General features: G+C 40.7%; 1 long non-coding RNA gene across 1 annotated transcript; it reads left to right on the plus strand.

The window, feature by feature from the left end:
- The first annotated feature begins 768 nt into the window (after positions 1 to 768).
- Positions 769 to 22,117, plus strand: LOC116035222. Its single transcript, XR_004101304.2, has 3 exons — positions 769 to 780; positions 3,775 to 3,777; positions 21,880 to 22,117. It is a non-coding gene; the product is annotated as an uncharacterized LOC116035222 (long non-coding RNA).
- Positions 22,118 to 22,517: the final 400 nt, after the last annotated feature.

Raw genomic sequence — 22,517 nt, forward strand, 5'->3', positions numbered from 1 at the left:
TAGACCTATTTCTAAACTTCCCTTCTTATCTAAAATCTTGGAGAAGATTGTTTTTAATCAACTACAATCATTTTTAGATGATTTTAGTATTTATGAAAAGTTCCAGTCTGGTTTTAAGCCCCGCCACAGTACTGAAACTGCCCTTCTAAGAGTCTATAACGACCTTCTCTTAGCGGTTGACTCAGGAAACTCTGCTGTTTTAGTGCTCTTAGATTTGACTGCTGCCTTTGACACTGTCAACCACTCTATCCTTTTATCCCAAAAGTGTTGGCATTACGGGCATAGCCCTTAAATGGTTTGAATGTTACTTGGCAGATAGGACTTTTGCTGTCCACCTTGGGAATTGCTCTTCATCTGCTGCCCCTCTTTCTTGTGGGGTCCCCCAAGGTTCCATTTTGGGACCCATGCTCTTTTCTCTGTACATGCTGCCCTTAGGGTCCATTTTAAAAAAACATAACATTTCCTTCCACTGTTTTGCAGACGATGTACAAATCTATTTGCCTGTAAAAAACAATGACAAGGACACTGTCCAGCCTTTGTTGAACTGCTTGAGTGATATCAAAATTTGGTTGGATCAGAATTTTCTCTGTCTCAATGATAATAAGACTGAAATTGTTGTGTTTGGTCACGCTGTACATTTTAGTGCCTGTGTTGATGCTCTTGGTACTTTAGGTTCCCATATTTGACCTTTTACCAAGAATCTGGGTGTGATTTTTGACAGTGCTTTTAAATTTGACAAACAGATTAGCTCTGTTGTTAAAACCAGTTTCTTCCAGCTGAGTCATACATGCATTTATTACGTCCCGTTTAGATTACTGTAACTCTTTGTATGTTGGATTGGATCAGTCATCCCTTCGTCGGTTACAGTTAGTCCAGAACGCAGCAGCTCGACTTTTAACTGGGACCAAAAAGTGCGACCACATTACACCAGTTTTGGCCACGCTCCACTGGCTTCCTGTTTGTTTCAGGATCAAATTTAAAATTGTATTAATTAGGAATGAGCGAGTACAGCATTATCTGTATCTGTATCTGTTAACCATATGAATTATCTGTATCTGTATCTGTACTCGGACTGGGCGGGGCCTAACCCGGAAGTGGGCGGGATTTAACCCAGAAGTGGGTCGGGTTGTCTTGAAATGGGCGGGGCTTTGGTATGTTATTTTAAGCATGTAATTGATATGGGTTGATCAGAAATTGTTATATTTATTGCTGATTAGAAAACTATTTAAATGACAGCATCAGCATTGAGCTTCATAGCAATGGTTTTGATCACGATAACAAACAAACTATATACAGAACAAGAACAATGAATACAACACATGCGGTTGCAATTATGAAGTACAATGTAATGAACAAGAGTTTTCATACTCAACATAACTTCTTTTTTTAACTTTTAATTTTTTTATGATCAGTGTGATTTTATTTCCACAGCAGGTATGTGTGTGTGTGTGTGTGTGTGTGTGTGTGTGTGTGTGTGTGAGTGTGTGTGAGTGAGTAAGAGAGAGACAGAGAGAGAGAGAAAGAGAGGGGGGCGGGGGGGACTGTGTTCTACGGATCAAATAGTCCGACGCTGTTTTTCAGATCTGTTTAGAGCCAGCTGACGGTTTAAAAAAGAAAAAAAATCTCCGACAGGCAGAGACGCAACGTGAGTCGCATTCTACCAAGCACCACGTCTGAACAAACCCCACGTTTACCAGAACTCTACTGGTTAATAAGTAAGTACTACAAACCGAAGTAAAAAACAAACCTGAAGCTGAAGAAACCCTCAACGTTAACGGAAAAGACCCACGAACCTGAGTGACTGAGGGAGAGACAGAGCGAGAGAGAGAGCTGTTCTGTGTGAGTGAGCAGAGCGGGACACAGCAACACAATAAATCTGTATGTGTGTAGGGGAGGGGCGCTGTGACGACTAGCCTATCACAGAACGCAGACACAGTCAGCTCGGATTTTTATTCAATTATTATTATTACTCGTATAATACTCGTCCTCGGCAAAAGTGCTTTTCTAAACTGCTCGTTTCAGCCGAGTATCCGGCTCAACTCTAGTATTAATTGTTTTCAAGATCTTAAATGGGTTGTTGCCTTCTTATTTATCAGAGCTTTTACATGTCCACACACCTGTCAGAGCACTGAGGTCTTCCAATCAGATGCTCCTCGATGTGCCCAGATCCAGGTTAAAAAACAAAGGTGACCGAGCCTTTGCAGTGGCTGCTCCAAACCTCTGGAATGGTCTACCAATTCATGTAAGAACAGCTCGGACCATTGAAACATTCAAGTCCTTGCTTAAGACCCATTACTATGCATTGGCTTTGAAATCAAGTTGAGCTTTGATATCTTGGCCTTTTTTCTACTGTTGGTTATTTTGTATTGTATATTGTGTATTGTTTGTGTATATTATCTCTTTGATTTTGGACCTTGTTAAGCACTTTGGTCAACTATGGTTGTTTTTAAACGTGCTATATAAATAAAATTGAACTGAACTGAACTGATATCGTAACAGGAGGTCTTTCAACAGCTCCTCACAGGCAGCAGAGAGGTTATGGATTTCCAACCGTGTGTAGAAAATGGCATCTGTCATTACCTCCGCTAAGGAGGTAATGACAGACGATTGTCTGTCAGCAGGATTATTGTCTCAATTTTCATGACACTTGGTGGAAGGGTGTAGCATAAGCCATGGAAGAACCTATTATATTTTAGAGCAGAGCTGAACCACAGGGGCGGATATACAAATTACTTTTCACTCATTAACATTGGGAGACAGGGCGTTTTGGACTGCATTCATGTGGTATCAGAATCATCTGTGTTCCCGATTGGGAAAATTCACACTGAATTAACATTGTGAGATAGGGCATGCCATGGCAGAGGTCTGCTTCTAAATTCCTGCTCTAGTTGAGTTTGGCCTTAATTCTTAATCTCTCGGTTGTCTTAAAGGCAGGGTTGGTATGATTGAGAAGCTAGCGAGATTTGAAAGTAGCATCTCCTCTGGGCTCCGTCTAACCCCTCCCCCTGCCCTCGGTGTTCCCCCCACACACAGACGTGCACGAGTACCACTTCAAAGCGAGGCAATGGTCTGCTTCTGTTTCAGAGCAGAGTGGAGAAAGGACTGCACTTTCCTCAAAACTCCTTCATTTTACATACAACTACACAATTTACATAGTTTCCCTTTTTAATTATTCCCAGGAGGAATTAACAGTACAAAGCACCCTTTGCTTTTATATTTTGTTTGAATAAAAAAGTGATAAATTACTTTTACCATTTATATTATTACAACTATCAAGACATTATATCTACTCTCCGTACATGCTGCACAAAATAATTACAACCAATGTGCCTTACTTCCCATGCCTTGCAGCTCCCTCAGTGGTCGCCATTGCTGAAAAGCTACGGCAATGTTTACTCCAGTTTGTCCTAGTGATGGTCAAATGAAGCTTTGCGACCCACTGTCTTTATTTTCTGAGCTCACTAGATGGCGCTCTGTTCAACAAAGGGTTGAAAACACACTGAATTGCCATTTGAACAGAGAGCGCCATCTAGTGAGCTCAGAAAATAAAGACAGCGGTTGGCGAAGCTTCATTTGACCATCACTAGTTTGTCCTCTCAGAATCTGCAGCCCTTTTTAGTTACCGCTTTTTCATTTAAATTAGGGAATGAACTTGCGCTCCCGGGGGTGGTTCAGCAAAAAGAGGAGACGTGCTCCGGCGCAAACGTTCCCTAGTGCTATTTTACAGTTTCAGAAAACAGTTCCACCACAGACCAGGAAAAATCTAGTCTAAAGTCAGTGGCGCGTTATTCAGATGCTATTTTAGGGGGCATGCTTGGCCGTAACGTAGAGTGTGCACACCGCGCATACACTTTGCTTCTCTCATCTCACGGAGCCAGCAGTTCCCATTTTTGCAAATCATACATAAATACAAGGAAAAATATGACCTTGTTTTACACAACATTTCCATGAATCATGGATGTGTTGATGACAGAAATGAGGAAATATTAGAGGACTTAAGGTGATGTGATGTTGAACTGCATGTGCCGTCTAATGTTAGACTACATTGCAAAAATATCACCATGCATTCATAACCTTGTGATTCAGTGAGAGTGAGCCCATAACATCGGAAAGTATGTTTTTGTGACATTTCTTTATTTACATTTTGACAAAAAGAAAAATCAATAGCAAATGTCAGTCTACTCGGCTGTAAACCGCTCCTAGCATGCGCCCATGGATGTATTAAGAGTGTGTGCCTATTAAATCCGCCATTATAATAGCAATCCGCCATGGAACAAGTGCACCTGCTTTCAAAGGGAATGTGAGATAACGCTCTGATAGGTTTATTGCACGTTACGCCCAAACCACACCTAAGAGTAATGTAGCTACTTCAGACCAACCCATTTTAGATTTGCTTCGGATTTCGGAGTCATTTATCCCGCCGGTATAATAGCAACAGCGCCCGTGATCCACCCACAAAGCTACTTGCGTTTGGCGTTTGATACTTGCGTTTCAGATAGTTAAAATAGGGCCCTTAAAGTAATACTGGTGGCGACACAGCGCGCACTGATATCGGGCTGGTACACCGGAGGGGAAGAGTACGTGCAGCGGGGCAATGAGGCATTTTATAGGACTACAACAGCTACGGATGATGGATCCTTTTCACTCCTTTTTTCAGAGCCCATAAGTTATTTATAGCTGTCGGGGTGTAAAAAGTGTATATTGGAAAATGTTACCAACCCTACCTTTAAGGTCACCCACAATGAACACCGGGGCTTCGGGCCAGCATGGACCAAGCATCCTCAGCTACTAGCTCCGCTGCTGCTTTGGTATTAGCGATGGGTGGGATGTAAACACAGCCAATGAACACAGTGTGGAAGGCTCAGCATCTCCACATCTGGTGTACAGACTTTAAAGTGGGTTTTGATGTTCATACACCACCCCTACCTCTTCTCTGCCGGATCTCAAGACTCTTACAAGCCACCTACATGGACACTAACAGCAGACATGATAGACTGTGACGTTGCAGCAAAGCACGAAAACATGTATTTTAACCCAAAGTAGGTTGGACTGGTGGGCATGCAAGTGTAGCCTTCTAAAGTTCTTATGTTTCTCATAATCCTTAATCCATGTTCAGCTCTTTGAAGAACCAATGTGACTAGACTTGATTCATGTGACTTATCTGCTGTGAGACTCGACTTACTTGAGACTTCAGTTGGACTTGGTTCAAAAGACAAAAAGGAGAAAAAGACAAAAGACACCCTATTTGTCTAAATCATATTTCGCATTAAATGGAAAATGGACCTGGGTTTATATAGTGCCTTTCTAGTCTTCCGACCAGTCAAAGCGCTTTACACTACATGCCACATTCACCCATTGGTGAGGATCTAATCTAGTCTAAAACTCTAATCTAATCTCTCATTTACACACACATTCGCCCACCGATGATGGCACAGCCTTCGGGCAATTTCTGTTTCAGTATCTTGCCCAAGGATACTTCGACATGCGGACTGGAGGAGCAGGGGATCAATCCACTGATCTTTCGATTAGTGGACGACCCGCTCTGCCTCCTGCTCACTAGTGAGAAATATTTTGCACAAAGGAAAGGACCAATCCAAATTGTCCCCTGAACAGCAGAAAGCTCTTTATTCAGAGTAAAAAAAATTTTTTGCCTTTCTCATTCTTTTGGTTTGAAGCATCACAGAGCTGTTGAGCTGGTGAACATGACATGCTGTGTGTAGTTCACTGATGTCTCACAGAATGCCTTAGTTGTCTAGGTGTTAAGAGTTTGTTTGTCTTCGATTTTTTTTTTTTACATTTTCAACCCACCTGTAGGTCTATCATTACAAACTCATGCTATGCAGCCAACCATTGTTGAAACTCAGATTTTTCTCACAGAGGTGTTTCCAAAAGTATCAAACATGTCAAAATTTGAGGAAATATGTCAAACATGATGGACAAGAATATTTGCGTTTGTTTTAATGATTCAACTGAAAATAATGACATGTTAGAACTGAGATTTTAACTCAGTTTCAGCGTTGTATACAATAGCCTGATTAAAGTACAAATTGCAGATACAGAATTATAGCCTCATCTCTGCAAAGGAGAAAGAAAGAAAATCTCATATTGGGCCATTTTGCAGCACAAAATTTAAGTCCAAGGCTACCATTTGATGTCAATACAGGACGTAGTTTGTCCTTTAAAGGCGACCTTTTATGCATTTCTGTATTTTCTGTCATATATATATATATATCTATATATATATATAGATATATATATATATATCTATATATATATATATCCGATGATCCCTCTGACGCAATGTGCCTCCCACGTGTGTTTCGATCGACAGCTGCTCGGACCAGTAACACTTTCATGCTACGAGACCCTCCTACCGTTTTAGCCAATGAGGAGATGTTTCAATAGACACCCAACATGTATTGGTTTTTCTCATCCAGTGCTGAGTTATCTCTGCTTTTCTGATAAAAAGGGACATAAATGATGCATAGCACTCCCTGAACCATTTATAATTACTTATTTCTATATATTTATGTATATAGTTATTTCAAGTATGTGTGTGATTGATGTGGGTGTGTTTGTGTATTTGAGAAGTTTTGAATTTTGCACTTTTTTAGCGTTTTTCTTTGCACTTTTCAAATGAAAATAAGAAAAACGCACAGACATATCTGTAGATTTTTTTTGTTGAGTCTTTTGGCTTCTGGATTTTTTTGTAGTAAGCTGAGACATGTGGCTATGGCCTTATGTTGTCTGTATCTCACCAGATGTGTTTACAGCAATGTATTTCAATCATTTTACAGATGTATGACTTGGACAGAAATAAAAAAAAACTTGCAATAGGGAGTGGGAATGGCTTTAGAGACGTATCTCTTCTGAGGTGTCCAATATGTCTTATGAGATATGTTGAAGTGGATCTGCTGGTGATTTGGGTTTTTGGAACAGTGGGAAATGTTGTCCCAAACTGTCTCCCAATTAATTGTGTTCCCCTCAGGGCTCAGCTCTCGCTCCCATTTCTTTACAATTGGGAGTTCTCCTATGGATACTTGCATCAGTTTAGCATAAATCTTGTACACTAATCCTCTCATAGGAAAATCAACAAACCATTTAATGACTGGGTGTGCCTAAAGACTGTTTCCCCATGGCACTCCATAACATTTTAGGGCTGATCTTAAGCAAAGATAAAAGTAAAATGATGTCCTGGGGACCTCAAAACTAGCTCTCAGGTCTTCAAAACTCAACATACCTTTCTCATTGAATAACTGGTCTAGTATAAATAGCTCTGTCACTCCACTGGTGACAAGCAAAGGGTTTGTTACCAGACATTAAGTGTGTATTGTGCCATATTGGGGTATTCAAACGCCACTTATTGGTGTAGTGTAGGTGCTCCTCCACCTGTTTAAAGTTGGCCAATATGTTGGTGATAATAGGGCCATAATTTAGCATACACTTTTTTGGACACACACCTGCAAAGGCAAGGTCTTGCAGTCTTGGCGTTTTTACACATGAAAGTCTGAACCAAGGTCCGGACCAAGGTTCATGTTTTTGTTACATTGTATACATTTGATCCGGTAAATTTTGGTTTCACATAGTGATTTTGCTAGCGCACTAAAGAACTTTCCATGACATACCTACAGCGTGTCGTCACCACGTACGTGTGTTGCGTCTCCCTTTGGTTGGTAAGTAGACGGGCGTGCGTCTGACGTTGGCGTCGGTGGCGTTGGTTTTTTGGCGGGTAGTCTTTTCCGTGGTAATGAAAATGAAGGAAGAAATGAATGAGCAAATCCCGATTGCGTTATTATGGTATTACTACCAGCAGCAACAATGTCAGCACCAACTGCAAGCACAGTACTCGCGACAAACGTACGTTCTTGTAGTGCAAAAAGTTTATCTTCGCCGACAGGAAAGGAGGTGAAGAATGCAAGCAATCCTGCGACTTGGCAACTTCGTTTCTGCAGAGACCAGTAAGGTAAGCATTACCATTACAATCACTGATAGGGAAAGAGGGCAGGAAAAGATGATAATGACATAAGATAATAGTTATAATATAACAGTCAATGACTTAACATGGGTAATCCAAAACAGTAAAGAGTTGAAAAATAACGAATATAGGCCTATTGTTGAGTTTAGACCTTAAAGCAATAAATAAAAAAGCCATAGGGACAGGCTATGTCTTTTATCCACCCTTTCCCTTATTGTATGACAATTATCAACAAATTACCAACTAAAATGTAATGAACATGACCGCCCTAAAAACAGGTTGTAAGCCTACACCATGTCATTATAGGCTATTAGACACAAACAGTGAATAAAAAAGGCATTTGTCTGCTTATTTTATTAACACAGCCTTCTTGCATATGTTTTTTATTTAGATGATATTTTTTAATTATTACATAGGGTCTAATAATTTCTGAATATAATGGTGTTTGTGTTTGTTATCTTTAACAGGAATATCTGGGCCCAACCACGATGTCATGCTTGGTGGCAGCATGTATGTGACAACTGGACAGAAAGAGATTGGCTGCTCAATTTTAGAATGAGAATAACCACCTTCCATATTCTCTGTGGCAGTCTTCGTCCAAGGCTGACTCGACAGGATACAACATGCCACCAGGCAGTGCCTGTGGAGCTCTCGAGCTCCGATCTATCTCTCACTTCTTTGGTGTGGGATTGTCGAGTGCTTGTGTGTTCACCCAACAACATGTTGCTGCCATCAACGACACCCTAAAGTCAGAATACCTACACACACCTTCAGATGCAGAATTTGAAGAAATAGTCAAAGGATTCAACGACAGATGGGGGTTCCCACAGTGTGCTGGAGCTGTGGATGGCACTCACAGTGGCATTCGGGCACCACCTCACAACCCAGCTGACTACTACAACCGCAAAGGCTTCTACTCCGTAATCCTGCAAGGTGTTGTGGACAACAGCATGAAGTTTTGTGATGTCAACATTGGCTGGCCTGGGAGGGTTCATGATGCCTGTCTATTCGCAAACTCCTCCCTTTACGAACAAGGGCAGAATGGAACTCATGCCAAGGTGGCGAGAAACCATTCAGGATGTGGATGTACTCCTTATGATACTAAGAGATGCCGCGTATCCATTGCTACCATGGCTAATTAAGGCATATCCGGAAGGTAGAGGGATAACACCAGAGCAAACTGCTTTCAACTACCACTTAAGTCAAACCAGAATGACCGTGGAGAGAGCTTTTGGACGCTTGAAAGGAAGATGGAGGTGCCTATTAAAAACATGCGACGTTGATGTCACTTTAATCAGTGACATTATCTTGGTCTGCTGTATCCTTCACAATTTCTGTGAAAACCACAATGAAGAATACATGGGCAATGAAGACAATCATGCAAGACCGAGACCAGACCCTGAAGACCCTGTCATAGGTGGTGGGGCAAATATTAGGGATGCATTGTGTGCTCATTTTTTAAATCTGTAGGTAAAACAGAGAGATTGCTTTGATTAAAAGTTCAGTAGTTGTTGATCTTGTTGTTTGTTTGTAATTACATGTTAATGTCGTTGAGGAGATGACACACCGTTCAAACATTTGTTATAGAAAAACAATACAATTTATTGACACAGGTCAAATATTTGGTCATTTTGTATAAAACAATGACATGTATTTAAAGAATCAACTTTTTTTTTTTTTTCAAAAACATTAGCACCAAACATGTCAGACTCTGAAAAAACCCAAAAGCCTGACAATAACATATTTCACTTGTTTTTCTAAACTTTGGCACCAAACATGAAAAATGCAAATCTGACAGAAATGAACAATGAGAATATGGCTCATATACTTTCTCCATAACTGTTTTTTCAGCACCTCACTTACAACTTAACATCAAATACAACATAAAACAATTAAAGTGCTGGGTAATAATAAAAAAAATTACAACTGAATTCGCTGGTTGTCGTTGCTTGGCTCACTACTATCATTTTGATACAGGGTGTATGGGGCCTGATCAGATTTGACTATTTACACAACACACACACACCCTGGAATCCCTTTCTCCTTCTATGGCATCACCTCAGGACACTGTTTGCAGCACTATCCCCCCCTACTGTCTTCCCTTGCCATTAACACTACCACCGGTCCATCTCCCCATTCAGACTGTTGTCACAGATAGGGCCTCCTGCCCTCATTACACAATTAATAGGGTTAATAAAAACAATCTTCTTTACGTAAAATGCACTACTGTCCCATTACCAGTGGTTATGTGTAAACTGGCCCTCCTAAATGTGAGGTCCCTCTCAAATAAGACTTTTATTCTAAATGAGTTTATCTCCTCCACCATGCTAGATTTCTTGTTCCTCACTGAAACCTGGTTGGAGTCTGGTGAATATAGCCAGCTCTTAGAAGTATGTCCCCCTGACTATGACTTCTTTAGCTCACCCAGGCTTAGTGGCCGTGGAGGAGGTATTGCTGTTATTTTTAAAAAATGCCACCGGTGCACTCCTGTTGGTTCAAATGCTTATACCAGTTTTGAGGTTTTTATGTTTAAAACAGGTGGTATAAAGCCTGTCCTTTGTGTAACTGTATACCGCCCTCCCAAACAGAATTCTCTATTTTTAACTGAATTTTCTGAATTTTTATCTTCGGTGGTTTTAGGCTATGATAAGATTTTAATCTCTGGGGACTTCAATATTCACGTGGACATTCCTTCCAATGCCAGTGCTGAATTTCTCGGAACTATGGACTCTTTTAACTTTACTCAGCATGTTACCTGCCCTACTCACAACCGTGGTCATACTTTGGATTTAGTCTTTACACTGGGTCTATCCATTGATTCTCTGGATGTGGAGGATTTGGGTGTCTCAGACCATCAGTGTATCAGGTTCTCCACCTTGTTTCAAATCATCGCCAATCATCAAACTCCTGCTCACTACTGCCGATCTATAAATACATCCACTCCAACTTATTTCTCAGATGCCTTCAGAGCCTCCTTTTCACCTAGCGGTTCTAAAACCCCACCCCATCAGCTGAATACAGACCTATTAATCACAGAGTTTCATTCTATCTGTGGAAATATTTTGGACTCCATTGCCCCTCTGACTATCCGGAAACCTAGAGCCAAATCTCAGCCTTGGCTGAATAGCGACACTCGTGCTCTGAGACGACTATGTCGAAAAGCAGAGAGAAAATGGAAAAAGGACAGGCTACATGTTTCTTTTGAGATACTGAAAGGCTGTCTGACTAACTATCAGTTATCGGTCAAAGCAGCAAGGGCCAAATTTTTCGCCAACATCATCTCCAAAAATCACCACAATCCCAAAGCCTTGTTCCATACAATAAATTCAGTTCTCACACCTGTTGACAACACTTGTCTTGTACCATCCACAGCCATTTGTGAGGATTTTCTAACATTTTTCTTAACAAAAATAGATCTTATTCGTTCAAATATCTCACCGCCCATTTATGATCCTGGTCTGATGCTTGCCCCCCCTGCCATCCTAAATAGCTTTCAGCCTGTATCTCTGTCTCTCGTCTATGACACTATTGCTCATACAAGGTCCTCCACCTACCCTCTGGATATTGTTCCCTCACACCTTTTAAAGGATGTATTGGACACTGTAGGTCCCACAATTTCCCTTATTATAAACAGCAGTCTTGCCAATGGAACTGTCCCATCTATTTTTAAACATGCAATAGTTCATCCTCTTATTAAAAAACCGAACCTCGACAAATCAGATTTAAATAATTTCCGTCCCATTTCCAAGCTTCCCTTCCTGTCTAAAGTATTGGAGAAAATTGTTTATGCTCAGCTATTGTCTCATTTAGATAATAACAACATCATGGAAAAATTTCAATCTGGGTTTAGGACTCGGCACAGTACAGAATCTGCCCTTCTTAAAGTTTCAAATGACCTGCTACTGGCTTTAGACTGTGGAAAATGTGCCATCCTAATTCTGTTAGACCTTAGTGCAGCATTTGATACAGTGGATCACAATATTTTATTAAATCGTCTTGAGGACCAGGTTGGCATCCAGGGCACTGCCCTCAAGTGGTTTGCCTCCTATTTAGCCGATAGGACTTTCTCTGTTAACATTGGCAGCCTTTACTCCTCCACAGCCCCTATTACTTGTGGAGTACCTCAGGGTTCCATTTTGGGACCTATTTTATTTGCTCTGTATATGCTCCCTTTGGGCAATATATTCCGCCAACACAATGTCTCTTTCCACTGCTATGCCGATGATACACAAATCTATTTGCCGTTAAATCTGGGGGATTCAAACTCGATTACATCCATTCTTAACTGCCTCCAGGATGTGAAATGCTGGATGGCCAAAAACTACTTACAGCTGAATGACTCTAAAACAGAGGTGATTCTTCTAGCATAGCTAGCCACCTGGGTCCGCTGTCTCTTAACCTTCACGTCCATGCAAGGAATCTCGGTGTCATCTTTGATTCATCACTTCGTTTTGAGAAACAGATCAATTCCGTGGTCAAAAGTTGCTTTTTTCAACTCCGGAATATTGCCAAACTGAAGACCATCCTGTCTTCTGATGACATGAAGACTGTCACCATTGCATTAATCTCCTCCAGGCTTGATTATTGCAACTCACTGTATCTGGGTATTGGCCATTCCTCTTTGTCTCGCCTACAGCTGGTGCAAAATGCTGCAGCGAGACTTCTGACTGGCACAAGGAAAAGAGAAAGCATCACACCAATTCTGGCATCCCTGCATTGGCTACCTATTAAATACAGGATTGATTTTAAGATTCTTTTATTTGTTTTTAAAGCCATTCGTGGTCAGGCTCCTCACTATATTTCAGAACTCCTCAGCCCCTACTCCAAATCCAGGCCTCTTAGATCCGCGAATCAATTATTTTTAACTGTTCCTAGATCGAGGTTAGTGGGTAAGGGAGATCGTGCCTTTTCTGTGGCAGCTCCAAAGCTTTGGAATAGTCTCCCACTTTGTCTCAGATGTTCCCCCTCCATTGACAGTTTTAAAACACATCTCAAGACATATTTGTTCTCAAAGGCCTTTGGTTGATCTTAGAGGTTTGTAGCATCTTGAGATGATATTGTACTGTATTTCATGCATTTCTTGCTTTGTTTTTTTTTTTTAGTTTTTTTTTTTTTTTTATTCATTTTCAATTTGTACAGTACTTTGGTCAACTTTGGTTGTTTTAAATGTGCTATATAAATAAACTTGACTTGACTTGACTTGACTTGATCAAAGGGGTTTGAAGGTTGGGCCTGGGTGTGGATACCGTCGTGCAGCCCAGTCACTGGGAGCTGGAGGAGGTGAATGAGGTTGATGATGTGGATGCATGGGACACCAGGATGCCGCATTATGTGGAGCTTGGCTTTGGTGATTTCCTTGCATGAATGTCTGCATTACATTCATAAACATCCTGTTTGTGGCTGCCTGCTGCTCCATCAGCATCCTGAAGCGCCTCTCCTCTGTCTCCTGCAACTTTAGCATCCACCTTTCCAGAGTGGCATCCTCTTTCTCCTGCCTACGGTCTTCTGCTTGGTTTTAGTTTTATGAAACCTCTTGTACATCTCCATTCCAGTATCTTTGGCCCTCCTCTTTCTCCTACTGCAAGGAGTTGTTTAGCCTGGCCCATATTGGCGATAACAGGGTTTTCTCCTGCAAAATGAAATTGAACATGTTTAGAATTTAGAATTGAGAACAGAATTAGAAATGTATGCATAACATTGATAGCCAATAGCTTACCATTGCCACTAATCTACAATATAATACGAGCTATCATTATGATTAATAGCTTAGCTCATTCGTTGTTTTGAGCGGTTCATATTGTATGCTAGTGTTTAGGCTAGTCAATTTTGTTGAAATAATGACGGCTAAAAATATGTCGATAGTCTATCTACTACTACTCACCACTTTCCGAAGTGTTTTCAGTCCCACTGGATGCAGTTTCATTGAGGATGGGGAAGACTCCACCACCTTCATTGGTGAGTGCCAAGAATAGTATCCATCTCGTCATAGAAAGCAAAAGTGTCCTTTGCATTCGATGACGCACCGCTTTTTCCGATTGCATTGCGTACCTTCATGTACTGTTGCCGCAGTTTCTTCACCTTTAGATGACATTGCTCTACCGTTCGCTCATACCCTCTCTTTCATCCGCTAAGAATTTTTTTTGTAAATGTTGGCATTTTTGTGAGTGTTTTCTAATTGAATTTTAATGTTTTCGTCTGACCAAATTGAAATTAAATATCTAATCTCCTCCTCTCCCCACTTACTTCCACGACTCATTTTTGCTTGTTGTAGTGTGGTTTTCTTCCGTTTTTTTTCTTCTTCTTCTATGGTATGTAGTTGCCTAACTTCCTGTAATTGGTCCGAAAGTCTGAACCATCCAAAAAATGCTTTCACACTATAAACGAACCAGACCACCATTCAGTTTGGTCCGGACCGAGACCACCTCTTTTTACTGGACCAAAATTTGGTGTTAGGGTTAGGGGTGTGTGTGTGTGCGCCACGATCACACACCTACAGTACATCCACAGATACTGTACACAGAATGTCTCAGTGAGTGATGTGTGTATTTTCAAGGATGACATTATGCTATTGTTTGTTTGCTCACCATCTGTCATTTCTCAGCTTTCAGTACCTTCTTTGTTTCTGTTGTGCTTTGTTTGGTCTGACAACAGTGTCCATCAACACCACACTCCAAAATGAAATGATTTTTGACTGCACGCTAGCATGTCCTTTTTCCCCTCTGTGGTGGTACTACACAATCAAAACATATTGACTGAAGCAGGTAGAATGTAAGTGTGACACAGCTTATGTTTCTGTGTGATGAACAGCAAGCATTAGGGGTACACAGTAGCCACATCAGCACCCTGACTGCTTTGTTTTCTTGTTCAGTGAGCCTCTTGCTGATGCAATATACAATGTAAAGCAAATTAGCTCTTGTGGTCCACAGCATTGAAACAAGGGCTGGGATCAAATTCAATTCCATTTCAATTCAATTGAGGCTGCCGTACACGGTGCCACCTGCTCATCAGATAAACATGGTAAAGTGTCTTGCCCAAGGACGCTTTGACATGGGACTGCAGAGCCAGGGATCGAACCTTCCGATTGGCAGGTGACCGCTCTACCACTGAGCCACAGCCACCCGTGTAGCAGTGCAGCAGGACGTAGCAGGGAACTGCAGGGCGTAGCAGGGCAGCAGGACATAGCAGGGCACTGCAGGATGTATCAGGGCAGCAGGATGAAACAGGGCACTGCAGGGCGGAGCAGTATGTAGCAGGGCGTAGCAGGGCACTGTACGGCGTAGCAGGACAAACTGATATCAAACAGGACAAACTTTCTTCAGTCTGATCAGATGAAAGCATGGACTCAACACAACACTAAAGTAGTTTAAAAGTTTTGTCAGAGTAAAGTCACCAAAGTCAGTGAAACAAAATAAAATTGTGTCCAACCATTCTTAGATCTGTTCTGTTTTTGCATTTTCTTCAAAATAATAAGATAGGGTGTCACATGACCTAATGGCGAACTAGTTGGGTGAAGGACGAGCTCCATATAGTGCACTGCTGTATTTATCCTTTTGAAGATACTGACCAGAGATATTTGTGCTCAGCCGGGACGAGAAACATTCTGGAGGCAGAAAATGTCAAAATCAAAAAAGTTAGCTGGTAGAGATATTAAGCAGCATATGCTGCTGAAAAGAGTAAAAATGGCGCCGCTGCTGTGACCATTGCCTGGAGACTGAGGGAGAGGTTGAGATTGAGCATGCAGACAGAACCACCGGCCAGCAGCCCCAGACAGGAGACAGACCACAGACCATTCTGGCAAGATTCTTAAGATCATCGGACCGGGAGCTGGTGTTGCGGGCGGCGAGAGTTAAGGGCAAGTTATAAGATAAGATAGACTTTATTGATCCCACAATGTGGAAATTCACTTGTCACAGCAGCTCAATTCAGCACAACAAAATAACAAAAATACAAATTTAATATAAACAGTCTTGTATAAAGTACTCAAAAGCAATACTTGAGTAAAAGTACAAGTATCTTCCCAGAAAATGACTTTGGTAGAAGTTAAAGTCTCCTTTTAGAATATTACTTGAGTAAAAGTCTTAAAGTATCTGATATTTACAGTACTTAAGTATTCATAGCAAAGTTCTGATATTAAATGTACTTAAGTAGAAGTAAAAGTAAAAGTAAAAAAACTTTGATTATGAACTTTATGGCCAAAGGTGTGTAATGTTATCTTCATCACCACTGTCGTTACCATGGCGGCAGAGCCTGCAGCAGGTGCTTCCATGACACTACCAGTCATTATGCTTCCTCTTCTTCTTTAGTTTTGGCCTATGTTTGTTTTTTTTGCCACTTGGCCACAAACAGGCATCACGTCACCAACTGGAATGGAGCGTACATTATCTTGGCAATTTAGGAGCAATGATTCGCCAAACTTCCTTTTTTTCAGTGTAATAAATTTCTTCCGATTATATTTTGTAGTAACGAGTAACTAAGATGCTTAGGGGAAATGTACTGGAGTAAAAGTATACATTTTATTTAGGAAATGTAGTGGAGTAAAAGTAAAAGTTTCTGGAAATATAAATAACGAAGTAAAGTACAGATACGTGAAAATGCTACTTAAGTACAGTAGTGAAGTATCTGTACTTTGTTACATTACAACACTGAATATAAATAGGATAGAAAAAAACTATTATCCTGTGTATTTTTCCTGTGTTATCCTGGCAGAATAACAACATAATGGACTTCTGGATGCAACTTGATACTATGTTTCGTTAGACCCTCCCATGCTTGAACATATCCACAACTCCATATCTTCAGCATATTTTCTGGTATAAATGTGTGGTCTCTAAACCAAGTTGAGATGACTAAACAAGCTGCAATGACCCTGATGATATCATTATGACATCATCAGGGTTTCAGGGTTATTTCTCATACCTTAGAAAGCTCCTTCTAGTTCTAGCAGACCAGTTACAGTATAGTTGTGTGTGACAGTAATGGTCAGGTATCAGAAAATGTTGTCGGGTCGGTTGCCCTGTGCCAGACCGGCTTTAAGTAGCGTTAAAAAAAATGTTTTTATAACAAAACGCAATGTGGGGCGGCAGGTGTTGATTGTGCGCCGCACCGCCACAATATAGTCTATGTGTGGGAAACACTGCATTAGCACCCGCCAAATGCGGGTAATAACACAGTCATTCTCACTAGCCACTTTGGCAGGTGGCATGCCTTTATATTGTAAAACAGTTGGCAGGAGTAGCCTACTGTGCCGCCGCCCGACACAGGAACACAGCTGTGACCCAGTGTGCAGGGGCAGCCCATGGCCGGAGTACGGTGGCCCGTACAGCACACCAGACCAGCAATCCGCTGCAATTCCTTAAAATATCCCCCAGAGCTCCGTTCAGCACATGCACGCGACATGGCAAGCCAAGACTGTATAAGGTATAGGTTTGTAGAAGAAGTACAGAGAGAGTGCGCAGCAGGACAATTTAGAAGGACATTTGGTCTGTGCGTTCCGCTTCCCGTCACTGAGGGCGCATGCCGGCTGCTTAGTGACACGCGAGCACTCCAAATCACTAATCTTCTCCACCCCTGCACTACCTAGCCTATGCATAAGAACCTACTCTTGACTCTACGTCTGTGTCTTATTCGGTTGCATATTTTCATACAAAAAGGATATCACGTTGAATATTTGATGACTGCAGTGTTATGTAGACTTGATGTAGGTGTTTACAGTGCTCATTTACATTTAAAAAGGGGTAAATCTGGTTCTTCAAGTTAATTGTAGCAAACAATAGTCAACTTTATTCAAATAAAAAGTAATTTTCCACAAAACAGCAGCTAGTGAAGATGCTAAGTGGCTAGTAGCTTTTGGAAAACAACTAGCCACAGTGGCTGGTGAGCAAAAAAGTTAATGTCAAGCCCTGATTGCCAGTCCGAATGCTGCTCATCATCGTCATCAGGCTTCAGGAGAGGAGACAGACTCTGACAGAGACAGAGGCCCAGACTCAGGTTGGGCATTCAGAAAAGGCCTACATGATGCCCTGAAGGCCTGTTACTTGTGAGCATGGGCATAAATCTCATCAGTTGGGGGGGACAATAAACATAACATTTCTGAAGAGCAATTGTTGAAGGGGACACAAATAATACAGCCACAATTATACTTGTAGAGGATATATGTACACAGAGGAAAGCTTTAATACTATCATTAGTGTAGCATGGAGACTGTAGGCTACCATTATCCTTCTTTTCAGTGTTTCTCTTGAATCAGGGAAAAAGTGAACTAAATTGACCCAAATATTCGTCTTTAAAACTATTTATTTATTTTTAAGTTGTTTACAATCAAGCCACAAAAATACCTTAAAACATAATGACTTATTTTGAAAAAGTGTCCCTATATAAAAGAAATACAATGCTTTTGTACACTAATTATTGTATTATATGTATTAAATTAGCTGATCATAATGTAAATTAGTGAGCCACTGGTAAAGCTCATCTGCTAACCCTGACAGCCACACACCTCCAAAAATATTAACTAAGCTCAACACACTTACCTGAGACTCTACACCTGACTGTCCCTGGTCTCCCTGTTCCTCAGTTCTTTCTGTCTCCTTTTCCTGTGACATAGTGACGTTAGTATTTCCATAAGCTCCCATTCTTATAAAGATGTTACCAAATTGTCTTGATATGAGGACTTATTGTACTTACTTGGCGTTGTGGTGTACTGAAAAAAGATCTTATGTCTGTTTTTCTTTTCTCTGTCATTTTCTCTGGGCAACAACAACACAAATCTTTGACGTCAGATGTCTAAATATGAGTTCATAGGTTCATCACGCGGTCATAAATAATTATAAAATGATCTTGCGTCCTCCACATAAATATTAGGTTTTGTCTGGGACAGAGGATACTGTATATATTTAACTGCAGCAAACCCACTGATCAGCCACTTAACATCATATTGAGCAAAACACAACTGTAGATCTTCAATATTAACCCTAATATCAGTTCTCACACAACGTTAGGCTTATCGCCGTGGTAACGTTAGTTGTAGTGGGTGCATTTCTATCCAACATGCTATTAAACAAGCTAGGTAACGTTGCATTATATTACACTAATATAGTGAACTTTTTTGTCATGACTAATTTATTAATTACTCAGCATGATTTCTATTTGAGAAAAGAAAAGCAGCCTACTAACAGTACAGTATACAGTATACATTCTACAACTAACGTTACTGTAGCGACTCCAACTACCAGTATGTTCTCTCATTCTCTCCTGCGGTCGCTGGACTTGTTGAGTGGACCAAACCACTGTGAGGAAAAGGAGGGGGGACTCAAAATGTTTCTAAATACATCATTATGTTATTTACAATACACAGCATGATTTTTAATGATATTTCTAAGGGGGGGGGGGACAACCCTTAGATGGGGGGAGGATCCTGACCGCCCCGACCCCCCTGGGATTTCCGCCTATGCTTGTGAGGACCACAAAATAAATTAGTTAACAGAGGATTGAATTAGTGATGTAGGAGGTACTGTTGTCAGGTGACGTGATAGGTTTCTCACTATAGATCTGTAATCAGCGCACGCCATGCAGACGGTAATTACTGGGATCAGAGTGGTACGCTCATCAAAGCTTGTTTCCTAGACTCCATCCCATCCCTGCACTAATACACAGCTGCCATAATAACCCATCATGACATCAAAATCACTAGGCAGGAAGCAGACTGCTAGCTTTCAGCATGCGGCCCCCTAAAATGACCCAGTTTCAAACTGCAGGATTATGAGTTCTCAGCAAACAGATCAAAGCTAATGTTGAGTTTTTGCAATGAGGCTGTACTTTATAGTTGGGTAGTATTGTCTCCTGTGTCATGGGGCTTTGGATTATTATATGTTTGCCTTGCCCATGGATATGAACACTGGTGTGACAGGGCTGTTACATTAAGATCATCACCTAATGTTATTGTTATCTAACAAAAATTAATTAATTAATTATATGACAAAAATAAATTAACAAACTGTTTCTTCATGGTCTTGGTCATGTGAACTTCCTTTACCATCTTGCATGTACTGTTGTCTTCTGGGATGCATGTTTTAGTCAAGGTAGAGAGGAATGACTCCATGAATCTGCTGTCTTCCCACATACAAGTATTATCATAACATTTCTCATTGTCTTTTACTGATACAGCTTTTCAAGACTTTTGTCATTTTTATTAGACAAAATGGATGAAATTCTGATAATATAAGTATCATTTTAGGGTGTTTGGGAAGCTCAAAAAAGTGTGTATCATTTGAACATTTCTTTTGTAATGATTGCGTGTGGAAAAACACACAAGACAATTTTATGTTTTGCAATACTGCCGGTGGCCGCTTTGCCAAAATCAGACCAGTGCTATTCTTGAAGCTTGGTTTAAATTGGCAAAATACCAGTACTGTAATGAAAAAAAAGCAGAAAATCAGATAACTAGTTAGCTATTGTTGGTAAATCCCCAGACTTGGTCTGTGAATGCATTTTGTCAATTGTCCTCATCGATATCGGGCAATTCTATGTTGAATGGGACAAATACGGGTTTACGTTATTGATCGTTATGGTACATTATAATATTGATCACAGATATGGTACTAGGTACTTTTTGATCATCAATCTGTAAGGATTAGGTTTGTGATTTGGGTTCAGGATTACGATTATAATAGGTCCTTTCAAGTATCATAATTTAAAGATGGATGTAGCTTTATGTGGCTGGAGGTTGAGCTCCTCACTGCTCCACTGGTTCTGATCTTCTGTTTTATTGTGTTTACAGTGCAGATATAATGAGAGAAGACAGAAGTGTTTATTCAAGCGAGGTTTCGCCAACTCTGCCTGCTCCCTCCTGAGTGCACACACACACACATACACACACACACACACACACACACACACACACACAGACACAACACAAACATAAAGCACTGTGTTAATGTGACTTAGGCTACGCACCTGCTGCAGATATTTAGCCAAATGATAGCAAACTGTGACAAAGTAACATGCAAAAGGCAGGTGATAAATAGTGACACATCCACCCGATTATACCATGTTAATGTTAGATGCCATCAGTGTAGAGTCTGTGTTTCATGCATTGGGAGTTATATTGAGTTTAAATGTTTCTATATATTTCCCAAGAAGCATAGCTAGTAAATTGTGAATGCTGAAGGAGACATTGTTTTGGTTTTGTTGGTTTTCTCTCTGTATGATTGTACTGTAGTCTGAGTGTGACACTATGTAACTTTTGAAACAAGAAATACATTATTATTCCTCTCATAAATACAATCCAGTTTTACAGTACATATTCTGTTAGGTCCAGTAATATCTGGTAGCTAATAATAGCAAACTTAAGCTTGATGATTGCTGTGTAACTGACATTACTGAATCAGTTTGCTGACTTTATGGCTCTTTACTAACTTTGTTACTGTCACACTATGTTTTAGCATTTACAGTTATCCTGTAATTGTCACTGGTGGCCACAGTGCCTGCCGTTCAGCAAATCTTAGAAAGAATCGCTTTAACATGCATTCTGACAGAAGGCAATGTGAGTTCTTACCTTGGCTAATATGCACAAATTTCACTGCTGGAGTGATAGAGGATAACATCATTATATTGGAAAAAATATTCAACAGTTGTTAGAGATTAGAGTTAAAGAGAGTTAAATTAAAGCTGTTAGTTGCTGCTGCCGGTTTCACTGCTGATTTGGAGAGGGCATTTGATAAAGTATTTTTTTGTTTTTCTTTGTTTCTACCTTCTTTTTTTAGCACTGTTATGATATCAGTCTATGTCTTGGGCGTGAAGTGGGCGTGGTTAGCTAATGGACAGGGTCAGACTGACACGTCACATGAGGGGCTGTGGTGATCTGATTTAACCCAGCTAATGCAGGTGTATGGGAGAGATTCATTGAGGCGTTATTATGGCTCCCATGTAACTTCTAGGCAAGTCCCGCCCTACGAAGAAGCTCGATTGGTTGGGGTTAGGCATTGACCTTGAGTGGTTAAGGTTAGGATAGCCGATTGGTCAGGGGATAGGACATGAACAAATCGGGTTACGTTACCTTGCGTAAGCATGGATGCCTGGCCAATAGTAGTGTGTGAATGCTATTGAAGGGCGGTTCTTTCCTAGAAGTTGTGTAGGTTTCATAATAATGCTTCATTGAGGGATTCATTCAGAAAATGCAGCAAAAGCCGACAGACAGACACTGGAGAAAGACACTGAAAGAAAGACTGATTAAAGAGACGTTTTCTTATTTTCCCACAACACAACTTTTCTAAATACACATTTTAAAGCTGAGCGATGACAATAGCACTCTCCATACCAATCCCACCAATTGGTTCCAAAATGTCCCAGTTAGATTGCAAATGCCTCAAACATATTCTTTGCAAATCTTTACAATCAATCATTCACCAAAAAAACCAAGCAGGCCTGGCTTATTGCACGATACAAATTTTCTTTAAAACTTGCCATTTTCAGCATGTAGTTTGCTAGCTTGAAGGTTGTTGTTGTTGTTTCCCTTAGCAAAAGGATTTTGAGGTAACAGTAACAC

This window comes from Sander lucioperca, chromosome 10, assembly GCF_008315115.2.
Source record: "Sander lucioperca isolate FBNREF2018 chromosome 10, SLUC_FBN_1.2, whole genome shotgun sequence".
Taxonomy (NCBI): domain Eukaryota; kingdom Metazoa; phylum Chordata; class Actinopteri; order Perciformes; family Percidae; genus Sander; species Sander lucioperca.